Source organism: Barbus barbus (assembly GCF_936440315.1).
Source record: "Barbus barbus genome assembly, chromosome: 33".
In the NCBI taxonomy this organism is placed as follows: domain Eukaryota; kingdom Metazoa; phylum Chordata; class Actinopteri; order Cypriniformes; family Cyprinidae; genus Barbus; species Barbus barbus.
This window is the reverse complement of record NC_136761.1, coordinates 8,477,934-8,484,430: the sequence shown is the minus strand read 5'-3', so window position 1 is coordinate 8,484,430 and position 6,497 is coordinate 8,477,934.

The window sequence follows — 6,497 nt, the reverse complement described above, 5'->3', positions numbered from 1 at the left end:
GTCGCCCTTTTATACCCGTATGTACGGGGAGTGGCTCAGGTATGCAAAATCCACTAGCCAATTTCATTGGCGTTTTCTCTTTAGTCAGAGATGATTGGGGCTTCCAAGTAAATCCCCTATGTCGTCACGACATAACGTCTCCGTTCCCTCCATCAGGGAACGAGGGTTACGTACGTAACCGAGACGTTAATCATTGTCCAGCTGTGTTTGTCACCTGTGTATTTATAGTCCTGTCTGTTTAGTTTGATTTCGTCTGGTCTACTCGTTACTCCCCGGTGTTCCTGTCTGTGTCAGCCTTGCCCTGCCTTGATGTCATCAGTAAAGACTATTATTTGAAGTTATATCCTCGTCTGCGTGTTCCTTGTTCCTCCCTCGTGTGTGCACCGTGACACATACATTAGGTTAAATGGTGCACGTGTGCAGTGTTCTTTCACTGCATGATTTAGTCTATTAAAATGCATTAAGAATGATCGCAAAATTCAAAATATGGGGGCAGAAAATGTATATATTTATGTTTCATATAGTTAAAATCACGCGAAAAGTGCCGTTCTTCAAAAATAAGCATGATTACAAATGTGATATTGATTTTATACAACAGTTCAATAAACAATAAGTTAATATTAAGAAACGTATGTTTTAGACGCCATATCGCCTGTTTTTGCTCCATTTCGCCGACAAAAAAATAATAATTCGACAGCTACAGCACTGTTTTGCGTCTCTGAGCAACATGACGGTGCTTCATTCCTGAATGGATCAACCGTTAAATGATTCGGTTCAGTCGCAATTACCAATGACTTTCTGCCACCTACTGGCGGTTTTAATTTCACATTTAAAGTCTATTTTAATTTTTTTAAATAATTTTAAATATCAGTATTCAATGTTTTATGTTTAAAATTTAAAAAAAAGAATGCATTTCTAACTGGTTAATGCATGTCCCTCTGCATTAAATAGTGTGTAAATACATCTAAATACCACTTCAGATGCAACTTCTGCAAAGATTAATTTTGATGATACTGGTTTCATTTGTTTGGTAACAGCCTAAATGTGTAATATCTTAACTGACTGATTAAATGTAACAATTTGACTCAAAAGATGTACACTTTTAGAAAAAAATTGCTTTATTAAATGTATAAATCAATTTAAACTTAAATTAAAAGATTAATTAATCACTGATGCGAACTGACCACACAGAATATGAAGAATATCAAAAACTGCAGCTGTCCACGGTAGTCAGATATCAGCACAATAACATACTAGGCAAAATATCATCTAATTATCGTTATCGGAAAAATCCAAAAAAATACTTAATGTACGCACACAAATACGGTTAAAAAAAAGCACTACAACGACATGACATTCACAAAGAAGTCTGGAGTGATAAACGTATTTAGGTAGATTTTGAGGCGCATTACCTTGAAAAATGAAAGTAGCTAATCCACATTGTCCTCAGCGGCTCGGATATTGGGAGAAAGTTAAGACTCTTATGTTCAGTCTTACATCCAAACACACATCGGGATTGCTTGCGAGACATTGTTGACGTAACAGAGCAGAGAAAATGGAGGACAGCGTACAACTGCTGAGGGCATATTCCAGGTTAGAGACTCCAGTGAGTCGATGTATAGAAAAATAATGTAGGAACTAGATTTTCTTTCAAATATATTTTAAAATATTAAGGTTTCTGCAGTCGTTTTTGTGAGAGAATTTTACTTCCACATCTGAAAACCGCCAAAACCGGAAGTGACGTAAAGAGAAGGAGAGCAGTCCATTTTAACCATAGGAAAACAATGGATCGCAATGACAGTTCGGACGCTGAGGCCAGGATTAGACAGAACAACGGTCAGAGGAGACAAATTGAGTTCATGTGCGAGGAGAACAGGGCAGGAGTCTTAGTGAGAGTGTTAGCTTACAGATATACACACATTAGCTAACGATATGTAATCAGGCAATAGAAAAGATAGTATTGGTCATCTATGAGTATTGATACTTATCAGTAACAGAAACTATAAGCGTTGATCAGGCGTGTCACGCTCGTTAATATCCGACACTAACGTTAGGTGATATAGCGGTTTCTCATCACCGCAGGAGAGAGAGAAACACGTTTTTGTTTCATTAAGTGTTTGTGTGATAAATGCGAGGCCATGGTCACAGCTGAGGAAAGTCAGTGCTGCAAGGAGTTGGATGCATACTGGGTCTTAGTGGGGAATGTGACCCCCCCATACTTGATGTGCAGCACCTGACTCTGCACCCAGGCTTTGAGGCTTGCTGTCTGACTCTGAACCCATGTGCTACAGATAGCCTATATGCACTTCAGACAGGAGAATAGACCTCTCCAGGCCAGCAGACATGAGTGTGTTTAGGGAAGAGATCATTTATTACTCTGAGCTAAATACTTGTATGTATAAATGCATAGAAAATTAAAGATTTGAAAACCTTTTTAAAACCATCTTAATTCTTTTTTTTTTTCGATTACAAGTTGCCTGTATTTAGGTAGGTCACAACTAAGTCACACTTTTTGATGCCATTGGTGTAAGACAATCAATATTGACAGCATACAGGCAAGTTGTTCATTGGGCCTATGGTGTTCTGAGCAGCCTTTACCTGCATGTGTTGTGTCAGCCATTAGAAGACAGTTTACATAGGAAGGAGGACTTTATAAAGGTTTTGAATGGCCCCATTTTGTTGACAATCAATAAAAAATAATCACAATCACAAATTGTCTTAATGTATAAAAACTTGTTTATGAAGTTTACATTAGACATATCAAGCAGATCTGCATTTATGGTTAATTCAATTCAGTTTTATTTATACAGCACTAAATCATAACAAATATTACTTATATATTTTATATTAAATATTACTTACATAGCAATGATAGCATATATACATATATACCATCTGACCCATTTAAAAACATAACAATCTTTCAGTCTGGGTATCACACTAATGTGTTGTTAACGTGTGTTAAATCGTGAATACTGTCCTAGATACACGCCAGCCGCCTCATCTTGTTGATCCTCTGGAAGGATCTGGAAAGAGGAGCAGGTGTAGTGGAAGACAGTGCTGCATTCTTGTGGAGTCTGTAGTGACCTGCAATAGGCTATTTCTCTCTCAGACGGCATTTGCTGGGAGAAGCAAACATAAGTTTAGATCACATTCACTGCTGACCATGCTTTTCCACTTGGCCTCCATCATATCTGCGTCTCCATTAGGAGTGGAAGCTGTAGTCCAGTAGCGGTGGTTCATAACAGCTGGCCTCCACTGCTTCATATCTTCACACTCCCATCTTCCAAAGCCTATAGAAACACCACATGACAAAAAAAAACAATTAGCTGTGCAAAAAATGTTACTAAGCTGTCACTAGACTTGATGGTTATAATATTAGCAAACTGAGGTTAACTTACCAGCTATGCCTTCTCATATGGTAACGTTTTTACACGGTTTAAAAAACAAACAAACAATATTGCTAATGCTCACAAGCTAGCTGCGGTGCTTTACAACAACTTATATACATTTCGATGTGTCTCATTATTTAAATAATTATGTTCACTGATTTGGTAGTTAGCAAATGTTAAAAACTTACGGTCCACAGTTGACATTTTTGTGGAGCAGCATCTCTGATGTATCCGTGAGCCTCATGTTCAAGTTCAAGTTTATTTGTATAGTGCTTTTTACGACACAAATCGTTGCAAAGCAGCTCTACAGGAAATTAAGTTTCCACAATATATTTATATATTGCAGATCCTTAATATATTTAACTTATGGCAAAATTTGGTAATTCTGTATGTTGTCTGAGCGTTGGCATCCTCTGAGGTCCTCTGAGGGGTTGGCATTATCTTTTCTCAGGTGTTCGGTCATCTCAGATCATTTAAGGGTTGGATCCAGACTGAAGGTTGTCATTCCTAGTTACCATGGGATGTTAATCCCGTGTCAGAAACAGAGAAACAAACAGAGACATAATTAGCGTAGCTGCTGTTCCATCTAAGCAAAAATGATTTGTTCAACCCAAGCTAAAGAATAACAATAATGTACATTTGATCAGATATAACTGCAGTACAAGATTATAAGATACATTATGTGAATGCTTGGCTAAAGAGATGTGTCTTTAATCTAGATTTAAACAGAGAGAGTGTATCTGAACCCCGAACGTTATCAGGAAGGCTATTCCAGAGTTTGGGAGCCAAATGTGAAAAAGCTCTACCTCCTTTAGTGGACTTTGCTAGGTACTACCACTGAAATACTAGAACTGAAATACTAGACGCAGTAGAATCTACATTTGATATTGTATTTCTGATGTTATCTATTTTATCAGTAAAGAAATTCATAAAGTCATTACTATTAAACTGTGAGGGAATATTTAGATTGGGCAGTGTCTGTTTATTGGTTAATCTAGCCACTGTGCTAAATAAAAACCTTGGATTGTTTTGGTTATTATCTATGAGTTTTCGGATATGCTCTGCCCTGGCAGCTTTTAGAGCCTGTCTATAGCTGGACATACTGTTTTTCCACGCAATTCTAAAAACTTCCAAGTTAGTTTTTCTCCATTTGCGCTCAAGATTATGAGTTTCTTTCTTGAGAGAATGGGTATAACTGTTGTACCATGGCGCAGTACATTTTTCTCTAACCTTTTTCAATTTGAGGGGGGCAGCAGCTTCTAATGTATTAGAGAAGATAGTGCCCATGTCACTAGTCATTTCATCTAGTTCATGTGTATTTATGGGTACACAGAGCAGTTGAGATAAATCAGGCAGGTTATTTGTGAATCTGTCTTTGGTGGCTGGACCAATAGTTCTGCCCGGACGATAACGCGGAGCCTATAATTAATATCAGTAATACGCAGCATGCACGATACAAGGATTATTAGCTGATGTTAGACCCAGTGTGTAATTATGATGGCATACTGCATAGCAACACCCTAGCAACCTCATAGCAATGTGCTAAAAAACAGTAAGAGCAACTTAGCAATTTTATAGAAATTTAATTTTTGCATGTGCAAAAACTTTTTGTGAAGAAAATGTAAATTTTTTGATGTGATGTTTGTCTTTTGCTTTAGGTAGGCTGATCTTTGAGATACGGCTCTGATTTCTGACTCGCTCTGTCCAGCCATGCAGACAAACACTTGACACAAACAGCCATTAAAATTCATTGTATTCTCTCCCTGGCTGCACGCACGTCTCACATTTGGTGATTTTTATGGATTCAGATAGACACTCTTGTGAAGTGAGTGTTGAGAGGATAATCCCATCGATTTAAGAGACTATAAGAAATAACTGCACATTTATGCAGTGTACACATGCAAACATGTTATCATTGCAGAAGTAACAAGAGGATCCAAAAATCATAGAAAACATAAAGGGACAGTAGTGCAATACCTGTTCCAGTATACTCAATCTAAAATTTAAAGAACAATTTTTAATCATTTTTCTATAATGACTGTACATGTATTGTTAAGATTTAACAACATGGAATATTTGTGTTTGTCACTGCAAGACTCTGTATACACAAACAGCTAAAATGCTACAAGATGAAAGGAAATGGTGAGTAGTTACAACATCTAAACACTTTCTCTTGTAGATTCATATACATTAGCATTTACGTGATAACTGTGTGAATGTACTGTGATGAAATTAATGTGATCAGAGATGTGTGCCAGTTTTAACATCAGCAGGTTCATCTGATAGCACAAAAATAGCCCATTAAACAAATCCATCAGTATCCAGTCTTATCTAGAAAGAGAGAAAGATGGACATTCCTCTGAGATATAGTATATATGTACACACAGAGACAAACACACACACACACACACACACACACACACACAGATTTCACCCATCTGGAGCACATTTGAAACATTTGAATTGGAATAGTAGTGTTTTTCTAAGGCAAGCATTAATATTAGTATCTCAGTGAATGCCTAAGTTAAACTTCAGTGTGTTTGTCTGGTGGAAAATTAAACAGGAGGAAAAATCCTGCAGATTTATTGGAGGGGCACAAGCCATAATCTGTAGACCAGAAGATCACAGAGATGTGAGGGGGGACTCTCTTCATGCAAGACTGTAAGAAAACCCAGAAACCACATAGTGACATACTAAAAATACTCAGAAAACCTTGGCAAATGCATAGCAACATGCTACAAACCACCCAGAACATTAGAAACCAGATAGTGGCATCTTAAAACACTCTCAGAACACCTTAGCAACCACATAGCAGCTTGATAACATCCTGGCAACTTGCTACTAAGCAGCCAGAACAGCTTAGCAACCACATATAGTGACAAATTAAAAAACAGAATGCCTTAGCAGCCACATAGCAACACCCTAGTAACTACATAAAAATTACTTAAGCCGTGTGCACACTGCACAATTTATAATAGTCCTTTACGATTGTTGCTTGTCAGACTGTACGAACATGATGATCATGTCACACTGTGGGATCTCAGTTGTCATTAATGTCAGACTGTACGACAATCAGGACATGTTAAAAATGGGTGCATGCAAGAA